Here is a 15135-nt window from a genome sequence, read left to right as displayed (position 1 = left end):
CCTAAAAAGAGCAACAAAAAAAGAACGAACGTGCATCAAAATTTAAGATATACAAATCCACTAAAAACAAAATCAAACACGTTTTGCTTGAATAAAGCGTTTCGTATTTACCACCAAAAAATGAAGAATTAAAAATTACCACGCATTTTCAACGGCTATTTGCTGAAATTTCATTCAGAAAATAAAAATACATTGTAGTTGCAGTGTCTCTAATAAATGTATTCTGTTTCGTTCGTATTAACTACTGTGGGTTTTGATTCAAGTATAAATCAGAGGAACAGTCCCATTGATTTAAACAATTAATTTCTCTATTTCCTATTTCGCCAGCGAATATGATTTAGAAGCTTTTCAACTTATTTAGATATACTTTTAAAATGAGCACACGGCATATTTCAACAGTATTATATACTATAAAAGAATCAGGATTATAAAGGAAATAAAAGGTGAGAAAGCACCCAACTAACCAGTTAGTTAGTTATCTAATATTAAGATTTGCATTACACAAGTACTTTATTCAAAAAGATTGGAATTAAAAGAATTGTATTTACGTAAACCCTTGAAAATAAAAAATGGGTTTCAGTTTAATTAGGCAATTTTTGGAGGAATAAGTTAGCATTTTGTAACATAAGTCAGAATTGCTGAAATATAAGTCGAAGAATCGAAACATCTTCACTTAAACTTTCTTTCATTACTACAGTGCGATCTCGATAATCCGAATTAATTAAAACCGCGGTGATCCGGATAAGTATATAATTCGGATTACTGAGGCAAAAAAAAACTTTTGTATTAAGAACTAAAACATTTAATACAAAACAACTAAATTATAGTACAAACATAAACAATATTCAAAATAAAAGCATAAATCACTGAATTGCACATTTTTTGGTGAAATAATTTATAACTTTTGTTTGCTTCATCATTATAATTTTTGTTTGCTAAGAGGAATCAGATATTCAGCGTTATATTCAGTGTCTGGTTTAGTAATTGCAACGTGAGTCATAATATTGTCAGCACTTCGTCAAGATTTCCTGGGAGACTTCATCCCAAGCATTGCGTAGTAGGCACACAGAAGAAAAGAAGGAATCTTCAACTGGCTACTGTAACACTATTTACAAATCTTAGCTTAACTGAAACAGTTTCAGTGACAGAAACAGCGTACAGCGTACAGAAACAGCAAATAGTGAAAACGGTATGGAAAAATATATTTTTTAAGTAACTATAATAAAAGCATTATTATAGATAACCAAGAGATGACATATTATGACGGGATAATAATTTATAGTAAAGGTTCGATACTACTTTTATTTTATTTTAGATATATAACATAATTGAGAGGAAATTAGGTTAGAAAAAATTATTCAGAAATACCTCAATAAATTGATGCTTGGGGTGGGTCCATAATAATCGAAGTCCGCTCTGGTTTATGGTTTTTAAGGCCATAAACTGTATAAACTTATTTTAATTCAAACAAAACCTAACACTAAACAAAGTCAAACAATAAAGAAAGCCTAACTATAATAAAATGCTAACACTACAAACTGGCGTCCATGATTCTCAATGCAAAGCTGCAGTCCTCTCTGTGTAGAAAGAGCAGCAGTCTCTACTTCAGTCATCCAAATTCCTTGAATGATATTCCTTATTATTAAACACGCAAAAGACAGAGGAAATTATTAACAACGAAAAAGAGAGGAAATTATTAATAACGCAAAATAAGGAGGAAATTATTAAAAACGCAAAAGTCAGAGGAAATTAATAACATCGCAAAAGACAGAGCAAATTATTAACAACGCAAAAGACAGAGGAAATTATTAAAAACGCAAAAAAAGAGGAAATTAATAAAAATGCAAAATAAAGAGGAAATTATTAAAAACGCAAAAGACAGAGGAAATTATTAGCAACGCAAAAGTCAGGAAATTATTAAAAACGCAAAAGACAGAGGAAATTATTAAAAAAGCAAAAGACAGAGGAAAATATTAACAACGCAAAAGACAGATAAAATTATTAAAAACGCAAATGATGGAGGAGATTATTAACAACGCATAAGACAGAGGAAATTATTAACAACGCATTAGGCAGAGGAAATTATTAACAACGCAAAAGACAGAGGAAATTATTAACAACGCAAAAGACAGAGGAAATTATTAAAAAAGCAAAAGACAGAGGAAATATTAACAACGCAAAAGACAGATGAAATTATTAAAAACGCAAATGATGGAGGAAATTATTAACAACGCATAAGACAGAGGAAATTAATAACAACGCATAAGACAGAGGAAATTATTAACAACGCATAAGACAGAGGAAATTGTTAACAACGCAAAAGACAGAGGAAATTATTAAAAACGCAAAAGACAGAGGAAATTACTAAAAATGCAAAACAGGGACGAAATTTTTAAAAATGCAAAAAAAAGAGGAAATTATAAAAAAAGCAAAAGACAGAGGAAATTATTAAAAACGCAAAATAAAGAGGAGATTATTAAAAACGCAAAAGACAGAGGAAATTATTAACAACGCAAAAGACCGAGGAAATTATTAAAAACGCCAAATAAAGAAGAAATTATTAAAGACGTAAAAGACATACGAAATTATTAAAAACGCAGAAGGCAGAGGAAATTATTAACAACGCAAAAGACAGAGGAAGTTATTAACAACGCAAAAGACAGATGAAATTATTAAAAACACAAATGACAGAGGAAATTATTAACAACGCAAAAGACAGAGGGAAATTATTAACAATTCAAAAGGCGTAGGAAATTCTTAACAAAGCAAAAGACAGAGGAAATTATTAACAACGCAAATGACGGAGGAAATTATTAACAACGCAAGAGACAGAGGGAAATTATTAACAACGCAAAAGACAGAGAAAATTATTAAAAACGCAAAATAAAGAGGAAATTATTAAAAACGCAAAAACAGAGGAAATTATTAAAAACGCTAAATTAAGAGGAAATTATTAGAAACGCAAAAACAGAGGAAAGTATTGAAAACGCAAAAGACAGAGGAAATTATTAACAACGCAAAAGACAGATGAAATTATTAAAAACGCAAAATAAAAAGGAAATTATTAAAAACGCAAAAGACAGAGGAAATTATTAAAAACGCAAAATAAAGAAGAAATTATTAAAGACGTAAAAGACATAGGAAATTATTAAAAACGCAGAAGGCAGAGGAAATTAATAACAACGCAAAAGACAGAGGAAATTATTAAAAACGCAAAAGACGGAGGAAATTATTAAAAACTTAAAATAAAGAGGAAATTATTAAATACGCAAAAGACAGAGGAAATTATTAAAAACGCAAAATAAAGAAGAAATTATTAAAGACGTAAAAGACATAGGAAATTATTAAAAACGCAGAAGGCAGAGGAAATTATTAACAACCCAAAGGCAGAGGAAATTATTAACAATGCAAAAGAGAGAGGAAATTATTAAAAGCGCAAAAGACAGAGGAAATTATTAACAACGCAAAAGGCAGAGCATATTATTAACAACGCAAAAGACAGAAGAAATTATTAACAACACAAAAACAGAGGAAATTATTAACAACGCAAAAGACAGATTAAATTATTAACAACGCAAAAACAGAGGAAATTACTATATATATAAATTACTTATATATATATATATATATATATATATATATATATATATATATATATATATATATATATATATATATTCATTCTTGAATCTATAGCTTTTCGTAAAGTGTTGCTAGCGCCAGGATCGGAATCACATTTGGCTATAAACCTAACAGATGTCCATGGTAAATGTCCAAAATAGTCTTCAAGATAAAGCATACATACCTTTTTAGTTTTTCTTTGTTCTTATTTATATCCGAAATTGTTGATTGGCAGCCCTTTTTTACTTTAACCACGAACTAGTCTTTCTGATATATGGGACTATGTATGTAATTTGGAAAAACCAAAAGCTAAACAGTTATGCAATGAATATTCAGAAGCCATGTCTTGCACGTAAACGGAGATCCGGATTATCAAGCACTATCAAATCCAGATTATAAAATACACAATACAATTCAAAGCCCGGTCCGAATTATTAAATAATCCAGTTTAATGGAGTTCCAGATTATTGAAATAGTACTGTATTACCAAAGTTCTATTGTTAAATATTGTTTTTTTTGTTGCTCCTCGTACCTGTTCACCTTTGAAGCAAGTCTTTGAAATAAGTCAATGAAGAATTGAAAAATCTTTCCAATTTCCATCATGTTTTAATCAGAACTTGATTCGATTCGATTTGTCGGTACGCACTGCCTTGCTGATGTTTCGCCAAATATGCTGCTGGCTTCTTCAGAGCGCCGCCTGAAATTGTTTCTGTTTCTGTTGCACAGTCTGTGGAATTTTCCTTCAATAATTAATAATTTGACTGGTGAAACTAGCGCCCTCTAAGAGCAACGTCCAAATAAGGTAACGTAATTGTCATGTGGAAAAACCTAAAACTACCAATTTTTATTATTATTTTATAAAAAACTTTCTCAATTGATGAAGAAAATTAGATTGACTTTAGAGATTTTTCGGAATTATTCTGCACTTATATAAGAAATGAATTACTAGTAATCGTTAGCTAAAATCAAATTGTTGATCGTATAAATGTGTTTTATAAAAGGTAAAACGTTGTATATAACGGTAAAGCAATACTAGATAATATTAGCGGCGAGATATTAATCAAATAACTTTAAAAATGATTACCATAAGTGCATAGATTTCATGTCCTTATGTCCTTAATTCGACTGGTTCTTACTTTATTCACGAATTCATTCTCCGATGGAGGCATTGATACAGTAACCACTTAACTTCCAATCATCTTTACATGTTACCTTTGAACCATTTACTAGTCCATTCGACCAATGACATAAGAATAAAATCCTAAAATGAAATCAATTTTTATCCTATTTAAGCTGTAATCTGAAAGTCGGAGTTTTTAATTTAGCAAAAACTAGAACTCTATATGAAATTAAGAGTAATTTTGCTTTTAATTGTAATGTTGGTTTGTCGGCATGCTGCAAATATATTGCTAAAGTATGCTGCACAGGTTAAAAAAATAAAATTTTTACATCAAAAACTATTGTTATGATAATTGTTATTAAATATTTTTTTGGGTGACATCCGTCAGCAGAGCCATTTGTTTTGTTGTGATAAGCATTTCTCTTAATGTTGAACACTCGAATGAATCTATAAAATCAATAAACGATATTAAAATAACACATAAAATATACAACGCAAACATGACCCCCATATGAAAACAAATTTTACTTTCAAAATATACTAATATTTTTTTCCGCCAGCAGTAAAATCGCTTTATTATTTGTTACCGAATTGTGCAGACGAAAATTTAGTGGTATAACAGGATCGATAATAAGAGCCAAAACGTTTTGTTTCGTATCTATGTTTATTTTTGTATGGATTTAATTTCGACATTCTGTTTGTTTATTGTTAAGTTTATATGCTGAAATACTACACTACATAAACGCACTCGCAAGGTTGGATAAACACCGCTCTTCAAATGAATAATATTTAGTTTGCTAAACATACCTTTACACAAGGGAGATAATTCATTAGCAATTTGAAAAGGGTTAATTATAGATAAGTTACTAGTGAAAATAGAATTAAAAAATTATTTGTTTTATTTATTTAACTTTTGATTAACACTTAAAAATTGCCTTGATTATGCCACTGGATGTTAATGTTTAATGAACATTTAAGGAAACCCAGTCCTTAATAAAGAGCGAACCCAAAATTCCGTTTTGTCCTTTATTAGATTTACTCTACGTCTTCTAGGTTTCACTTAAAGTCAGATCTCTATGCGATAGCAGCTGCTTCATATAATTACGTGAACTGCTTTGCGTGAAATGTTTCTTTTACTCAAATATTTGCCAGTAGGCCAAATATACTTTTAAAAAAGGTTTTTTGAAGATTATGCTATTTTATTTAAATGCTTTGTTATTTTATTATTTATTTTATTTTATTATTATTATTTATTATGTTATCATAATAAATCATTACATATTATTATATTATATATATTTTATTTTATAAATCCGTTATAATTTTTATAAAAGAAAAATTAAAATTTTCTGATTCAATTTCTATTTACTCTGGTTTTATTAATCAATTGAAAGAGGTGGTTGGGTAGTTTTGGTTCGTTTTTAATAAGCTATACAAGAGGCATCGTGACTGAATATGGAAAATGCAAGGCATCTTTTACGCCGAAACAGTTGGTATCTTGCTATTTAAGTTATGTGCAAAACAGGTGTTCATAACATTATTAGAAAATATATTTATTTAAATTGTATTCTATTGTAATTGTAAATTGTATTTATTATGTTATCACAATAAATTATTATATATTATTATATTATAGTCATTTTATTTTATAAACTCGTTATAACTTTTATAAAAATAAAATCAAAATTTTCTGACCCAATTTATATTTACTCTGGTTTCATTAATCTATTGAAAGAGGTGGTTGGGTAGTTTTGGTTAGTTTTTAGTAAGCTATACAAAAGGCATCGTGACTGAGTAAAGCAAATCCAAAAGCATCGAAAAAGATGGTATCTAGCTAATTAAGTTATATACAAAACAGGTGTTTATAACATTAGAAAATATATAAGGTTGTTCGGAAAGTCATTTCGTTTTTTCCCGTCAGAGGACTTAATTACGTTTTTTCGAAACCAACTTCACACTTAAGCCGCATAACCATTATATGTCTTGAGAGCTGATATTGCAAGGCTTGTGTGTGAAAAAGTTCTATTAATTCTACGCAGTAGTTTTTGGTTGGTGCCCTTTTAAATATGGAGAGCAATAAGCAGCATTTTCGTCATATTTTACTTTTTTACTTCAGAAAAGGTAAAAATGCTGTCCAAGCGAGGAAAAAATTGACGGATGTGTATGGAGAAGGCGTGTTAACAGTACGCCAGTGCCAGAACTGGTTTGCAAAAATTCGATCCGGCAATTTTGATGTCGAAGATGGACCACGGTCTAGAAGGCCGGTCGAAGCTGACAAAAATGCGATAAAGGCATTAGTTGATGCAAATCGGCGAATCACCACACGAGGGATCGGTGAGAGATTAAATTTGTCGAATTCGACTGTTTATGGCCATTTGAAAGGCATGGGCTTAACCTCGAAGCTCGATGTGTGGGTGCCCCATGTCCTTACGGAGCGAAATTTGTGTCGTCGCGTTGACGTGTGTGATTCGCTCCTCAAACGTCAAGAAAATGATCCATTTTTGAAGCGGATTATTACTGGGGACGAAAAATGGGTTGTATACAACAATGTTAAACGCAAGAGGTCATGGAGAAGAAAAGATGAACCGGCTCAAAGCGTGTCAAAAACCAACATTCACCAAAAAAAGGTGATGCTCTCCGTTTGGTGGGATGTCAAAGGAATCGTTTTTTTTGAGCTTTTGCCGGACAATACAACGATTAATTCAGAAGTCTATTGTCATCAACTGGACAAATTGAATGATTCACTTAAAGAGAAGAGGCCCCAAATTAATCAACAGGAAGGGTATAGTGTTCCACCAGGATAATGCGAGACCTCACACAAGTTTGGTCACTCGCCAAAATCTTTTACAGCTTGAATGGGACGTACTGCAACATCCACCATATTCTCCAGATCTGGCGCCTTCCGACTACTATTTGTTCCGGTCCCTGCAAAATTTTTTGGATGGCAAAACCTTTACCTCAAATGAAGATGTCAAAAACCACCTGAATCAGTTTTTTGCCAGCAAGGACCAAAACTTTTATGAGAGGGGAAGTATGTTACTGCCAGAAAGATGGCAAAAGGTGTTGGACCAGAATGGCCAATATATAATTTAATAAAATATTTATTCATTATATGAAAACTGTCTTTCATGTTCCCCAAAAAAAACGAAATGACTTTCCGAACCAATATTTATTTCAATTGTACAGTAAAAACTGCTCTGAAAACATTGTTCTCTTAAACATGTTGCGTAAATAAATGCGTAGATTAAGATTACTAAGAGAAGAATAAATAGTAGTACTTCTAGGGGGTTGTCTTAGATGTAAAATGATATGCTCTCAATTTCGAGACATCTGCATAACATATGTGATCATAAATCTACTCCAGGCTACTTATGTAACTTATGAATAAAGGCAACAAATGCTGTAGATGGTTAATTTTTAAGCAAATTTTATTAAAACGTCTATATTTTGTGAGAAGCGGTATTCAAAATGTTTGTTTAACCGTATCACCAGCATAGTTTTAGCGTAAAAAATGTAGCCCAAAACAGTGTTAGATAGAATATACCGAATCGTGTTAATATACAGGGCTATTGATCTCCCTATTTTATTTTTTACTTTTTAATAAATGCTTAACATAGACGCAGACGCCCAGCGCTGAAGATGTCAAATGCAATTGTAGCGGAACGTCAGGCAACCGATTCTAGTTTAGGATCAAACAACGAACGGAATACCCTGATCTATTTTTAAGAATTTAAAATAATGATAAACAAGTTTACAAATGAACAGAAATTTCATTTTTTCAATTCAGAAACGAAATACTTTTAAAATTTAAAAACTAATTTAGCCTCTCCTTTTAAGCTAGGTCAATCACAAAGTGCACCTCAAATAAAAGCTCCAAGTCATCAACACTTCGACATACTTGTAGTTGCAGAGTTTTGCCAAAGGCGTTTTTTGGTGCTACAAGAATCTACACTTTCTTGTAAAAGCCTGCCTGTCTGCAAACTGAAAATGAAATTTAGACAAAAGTAACATAACAAGTTTTTCACCTTAAATGTTATTAGCAACTTATTAATTCAAAATATGTAATTTCTGAAAACATAATAAACGAGATTAATTTATTGATTAATAAATTTTGAACATATCGATTTATGTGCTTTATATTCTAGATATAATTAATAAAGTTTTGTACTAGTAGATTTAGGAAAAAATGTTATGGAGATTTTAAACTCTAGCGATCTGTAAACTAGCAACATATGTATTTTGCATTATTTATTTAGCAAAAACACAACTTTTTTGCTGGCGGTGCACTATTTAACCAAGGTCCGTTTTGACGGAGGGCGTGCGAGAAAGCCATTTAGTGGACAATATCCAAACCGAAACAGCAGCGATGACCTTACAAGATATTAATCCGTCGCCTCCAGGGTGGACCGGCGTAGTGACGTCTTCCGTTTCGGCAGCGCGACGCCGCCACGGGGCGTCTCCATCCAAAACCGATGCCAGTCTTTTAAATTCGCCGACGCGTATTCGAGGTTATATAATTTTCGTGTTATTCGGCCGTTGCGACGCATGTATTTATTTACTTAACCGTGTAGATGGAGGCGACTTAAGGCAGAGCTGCAAGAACACAATGTAAGTACATACATATTTTTTGTTTAATTGCTTAAAACTGAGAAGTTAAGTCCGTTTCAGAAATATGACTCACTTACGATTCCAAGGAAATTGACCGGACGGTACTAAAACCTGGTTGTTGATTTTTTTTATTGCTCGTTATTACACTAACCTCCACAGGCAAAAACATGAATATGTAAGGCCTTAACTAAAAGTGTTACAAATATGGGGTTGTTTGTAGAATATCTCACTGGATTAGCTTTATTAATGCTATTTTTGGTAGTAAACTTTTAACTTCAGTTCTTTAATTTTGAAATTATCGCTGTTGATTTTTTAACAACTAGTTCAGAACCACACTTTGAAAACATTACAGTAACTAAACCTAAAATCACAATACATGTCCCAAACATAACCTCACATTAATTAGTTTACTACTATTTTTTTTATTGTTTTTTTTTTCCCGCAAAATTTCTCCTTGTCTATACTAATTGTGCTCTGCTTTGATCTGGCATTTAAGTAAGTATTGACGTGAATTTTTCCTTTTTATCGAAGTTAATTTAGTTTTTTAATACAAACAATTTTTATATATATTTTGCGGACTAACCAATGTTTTATAAACCTTTTATTATCCTATATATTTTGTAGTATAGAAACTAACCAATATTTGAAACTATTTTAGTAGAAAATAATCAGAACTAGGGATAGTTAAATATCCAACTTGTTTCTAATGTACAGTGAAGTTAAAACACTTAACCAAAGAAAATTGTATTATACTGTTCTTGTGAGTAATTTTTCATATCAGCAATGGTGATTTTAATCAAATCCAACATATATCTGTAATGCGTAGGAGAGAAAAAGTTTTTCGCATGTAAAGTAAACCTGAGCCTAACGGATTTAATTCGATAACACGTAAATAATATAGGTCTACATACCTGGCTTATGTTAAATACGTAGCTAAGGTTGAAGACCTTTAATTTTATATAAGCTGAACGAATGCTGTTACGCATGGAATTAAAATTGAAGATTTGTTTCATCATAAAAATCAATTGTAGAAATAATTTTATAAATAGATGAACACTTGCACTAACAGTGAAACGAAACAAATATATAGATGAAGTTCAATTTTGTTTTGCAATTAAAGTTAGTTAGACTTCGAAACAAAACTAACCGTTTTCTTGCTTTTTAAATTTAGGCCGCTTACTAGTTTAATAAAGAAAAAAATCTTGAGCACTGGAAGTGTTTTTTTTTTTTTTAAATTAAACACTGTGTATGGTTTCAATATGGTTTAAGGCACCCAAAACATAATACAAGTTATTAGGTATAAAGGCGTTGTTTTTTAATTTATTTTTTATATACTAACAAATATTTATACTAACCAAATCATAGCTACCATAGCTTTCAGAATTGGGCTATGAAATTTAAATTGTAACTGTAAATTTGGCTTAAATACTACCCATGTCTTCGAATGAATAAGATGAGCCTTGTGATTTAAAGAGTATATTCAACATTAATATGTATTGTTTTATTAATATCATTTTCCTTTAATCTAAATCGTTTCAATTTATAATATGGACAACGGATTGTCTTTTCACTTTTCTCTCTTCCGTACGTTGCCTGTAGTAACAAACTATACTAACAATTTTAAAATTCCCTTTGGTTATTTATTTGAAATAAAATGAAAACAAAAAAGAAAAGTATACCTTTGCAAAAGAATGGGATACACTACATGATTATCCAATAAAATAGCGTTAAATTAGTCACAACAATCATAAATTTCTAGAGTTCATAAGTGCTTATAACTTTATTGTTAGGATATCTCATCCCGTTCTTGCACCAAGTTTGATTGTCGAGCTCATAACTCAATGTTAAAAAAATCTAACTTATCCCCTTTGTGCATTAAATCTTAAATGTAAGGAAGTAAAATTCGTGAAGACTGTGAGGGACATAAAAAATTGAAATTAAATTGTCATTTGTCGTTTTCCGTCCCAGCTAGTAGGAGCACCAAGTAGCCCGCACATTCGGAGCTCACGCCGCATATGAAAACCGGGTAACCAAAGTGATGAATTTATGATGTCAACCGAGCTGATTTGCACATAAATTCTGCGGAATTCTCGCTATGCTAGCGGTTCTTAGAGCTTAAAAGCGTTCGGGCCTTTATAATAATACCCCGTGAGGTGGAATTCAGACGGCAAACGCGGAAACCCGAAAAATTTGTTTTATGGAACAAAGGATATTGGTTTTTCTTGTTAGCGGTTTGCTTTTTGTTTGAATCTGTCATTTTCGCGACTCGGATTTTCTGCTTCTGCCTTTTTGCCCCAAAACGGTTCGACCGAGTGTAATATAATGCATATTGAAACGACTGCTGTCGGGCACTATATAGTTCTGGAATAAAACGTCCACGTTGTATAAAATATGAGTAAAATTTTTACTTGCCTGCCAATCTGATTTTCAAATACTACGTAGAACTTGGCTTCGGTCCCGAATTGTCGCTGCAGCATATTTCAGCTGTATAATACTTGGTACCAAATGAATATTGCCTGTTCATTATTTTGCTTAGTATGAGTTTCATATCTTTTAGCATCCCGGACATAAAAGTGCAAATCGATAATCTTGACCTAATTTTTTAATCATCTACTTCTCTATTCTAAAATAGGCAACTATGTAGTGCTTAGGCATACGCAAAGTATCACTTTAAGACGTTTGCTTCGTTAAACTCTGTGGCAATACTTTTGCCACCGGTTTGGAAGCGATCGGATGTTTTCCGTAGTTTTCTGAGCCACTGATGGTATTTTGACGTTGGTCTGTAAGTCACGTCACACTCAGTATTATTAGTATTATGTTATTAGTTCTCTCCTGCAAAAATGTAGCCAAAAACTAATGGTCCTAGGAAAACTGTATTATGTAATAAGTTTATAAATATCTTTAGAGATATTCGTTTATTAAACACTCGCTCTGCTCGTATTAAACGAAAGTCGTGACTAAGACTCCTATATACAATTTTTCGGATACGCAAAGGTTCAAGGTATTAAAAAGCGAACATTCTTAGTTGAACTGAGGTGGCTATTACTTGATGAAAATCTATTTATCAAAATACATAAGAACTAAAAATTCAGATTTTCACGACATGATAATTGTTTCGACAACACCGTGTCTTTATCAAATGTAATATTTACAAACTACCTGCTACTATATATACCGAAAAATGACCATAAAACCTTAATAAATGTTGTGAGAATTTAAGTTCAATAAAGGAGAGGTATTTAAATCTAATTGATCGTTAAGCAATACATTTGACTATCTCATTGTGTTTTGATTTTCTACTTTTTGTGGCTGTATGTAAAATATCAAAATTGTCGTAAAAAATGTGTTTTTCTATGTTTAAGTGTGTAGCATAATTTAGAATCCGGACTATTGTTTCTAAATGCTCTTTTATGTCCATTAATGCGTTTCTTGAAGGATCTACCTGTTTGTCCAATATAAATTTTAGTACAAAATCCGCATTTCAACCTGTAGACATCTAATTTTTTAGATTTTGGACATGTCGTTATATTGTTTTTGAAGTATTTCCCTACTGGGTTGTTAGTTCTGAAAGCTAGTTTCGAAACATTTTTCAAAATTTGGTTTAAAAATAGCTTTCAAACTAACAACACAATAGGAAAATAATTGGAAAACAATAAAACGAAATGTCCAAAATCTCAAAAATCAGGTGTCTACAGGTTGAAATACGGATCTTGTCCTAAAATTTATATTCGACAAACATTTAGAGCCTTCAAGAAACGCATTAACGAACATAAAAGAGCGTTTAGAAACAATAGTCTGGATTCCAATTATGCTACACACTTAAACACAGAAAAACACATTTTTGACTACAATTTTGATATTTTGCATACAGCCACAAAGAGTAGAAAATCAAATTTATTGTAAGCAATGAAGACTAACAAAATGAGACATTCAAATGTATTGCTTAACGTTCAATTAGATTTAAATACCTCTCCTTTGAACTTGTTGAACTTAAATTCTCACAACATTAATTAAGGTTTTATGGTCATTTTTCGGTATATATAGTAGCAGGTAGTTTGTAAAGATTACATTTGATAAAGACACGGTGTTGTCGAAACAATTGTCATGTCATAATATATAATTTCGTGAAAATCTGAACTTTTAGTTCTTATTTATTTTGAACAATCTTAGTAATTATAAGGGAAAGAAATGTTGAATATATTTTTTTAGATATTTCTATAAAAAGGTTAAAGTGATATTTCGATTTTGACAGTTGATATTTGGGTACGTATTTGTAATGGGTGTTTTTTTCGATGTATAGAACTTTAAGTTGGCATTGCTGTTCAAGATGGCGATCGATTTAACAGCTGTCAAGTGATTTATTCTCAGTTTGGGTTGGCAATTCATCAAGAATAGACTCACGCCTGAACAACGCTTGCAAATAGTGCAATTTTATTTCGAAAATAATGGTTCTGTGCGGAATGCGTATCGCGCACTACGTCCATTTTATCGTCGACGAAATCGTCCATCAGAGCAGTTAATTCGATTAACCATGGAACGTTTTCGCATCACGTTTACTCTTATTGATAACTCTTATCCGCAGAGACACCGTACGGTGCGTAAAGAAGCTATTACTGCTGTAGAGCGTAGCATTGAGGAAGACCCGAATGAGTCCATCCGCCATCGAGCACAGGAATTGGATCTGTGTCCATCCACTTTATGGAAGATTTTGCAGAAGGATCTTGGTTTATGTGCTTAAAAAATCCAACTCGTGCAATAATTGAAATCAAATGATCATCAAGTAAGGCGTAGATTCATCGAATGGAGCCAAAACGAGATTGCGGTTGTTCCCGATTTTCATAAGCGAATTTTGGCTACGTCAACAAACAAAAGTGCCGCATTTGGAGCGAAGCTAATCCCCAAGTGTATGTCGAAACACCCTTACATCCAGGAAAACTGACTGTTTGCTGCGCTTTACGGGCTGGTGGAATCAATGGTCCGTACTTCTTCAAAAACGATGATTGCCAGAACGTTACAGTCAATGGTGATCGGTATAGAGCTACGATTACTAACTCTTTCATTCCTGAATTGAATAACCATGATGTCCAAGAGATGTGGTTTCAACAAGACGGCGCAACATGTCACACAGCTCGTGCCACAACCGATTTATTGAAAGACACGTTTGGTGACCGCCTAATTTCACGTTTTGGACCTGCGAATTGGCCTCCAATTTAACACCGCTAGACTACGTTCTGTGGGGCTATGTAAAGTCATTGGTCTATGCGGATAAGCCACAAATGCTTGACCATTTGGAAGACAACATTCGCCGTGTTATTGCCGATATATGGCCACAAATGTTGGAAAAAATCATCGAAAATTGGACTTCCAGATTGGACTACATCCGCGCCAGTCGTGGCGATCATAAGCCAGAAATCATATTTAAAATGTAATGCCACAAGATTATCTTTCGGATAAATAAAATTCATGTCAATCGAATAATCCATCGATGTTTTATTGCAACTTAAAGTTCTATACATCGAAAAAAAAACACCCCTTAGTTTCATCTGGAAAATTTTCATGGTTTTACAAGTTTCAGGTTTGCCACCATATATTTACTGCTGATTTATGATTTATTATGCTATAGATGATCAAAAAAATAGTATTCAAAACTAAACTAGGGAAAATTATGACAGTATAATTAATATAATAACTTTTGTGTCGAAAAATTAGTGGTATTTAATAATTTCAAAGTCGGCTTTTCTGGGATTTATAATAATCCTCGGTGATGAAATCAATTAAATTCAAAT

At 32.0% G+C, this 15135-nt stretch overlaps 1 protein-coding gene across 1 annotated transcript in view; it reads left to right on the top strand.

Moving 5' to 3' along the window:
• The first annotated feature begins 9256 nt into the window (after window positions 1–9256).
• LOC132705115 (leucine-rich repeat-containing protein 24-like) overlaps window positions 9257–15135 on the top strand; it is an 80847-nt gene continuing 74968 nt past the window's right edge. Inside the window, exon 1 of the mRNA XM_060675548.1 lies at window positions 9257–9349. The gene's annotated coding sequence lies outside the window, so the exon portion shown is untranslated. The remainder of the gene's footprint in view (window positions 9350–15135) is intronic.

The sequence above is a fragment of the Cylas formicarius genome, unplaced genomic scaffold (genome assembly GCF_029955315.1).
Source record: "Cylas formicarius isolate icCylForm1 unplaced genomic scaffold, icCylForm1.1 PGA_scaffold_7__23_contigs__length_41026272, whole genome shotgun sequence".
Lineage (NCBI taxonomy): Eukaryota > Metazoa > Arthropoda > Insecta > Coleoptera > Brentidae > Cylas > Cylas formicarius.
The sequence above is the reverse complement of the archived record's forward strand: the minus strand, read 5'-3'. Positions and strand labels throughout refer to the sequence as shown.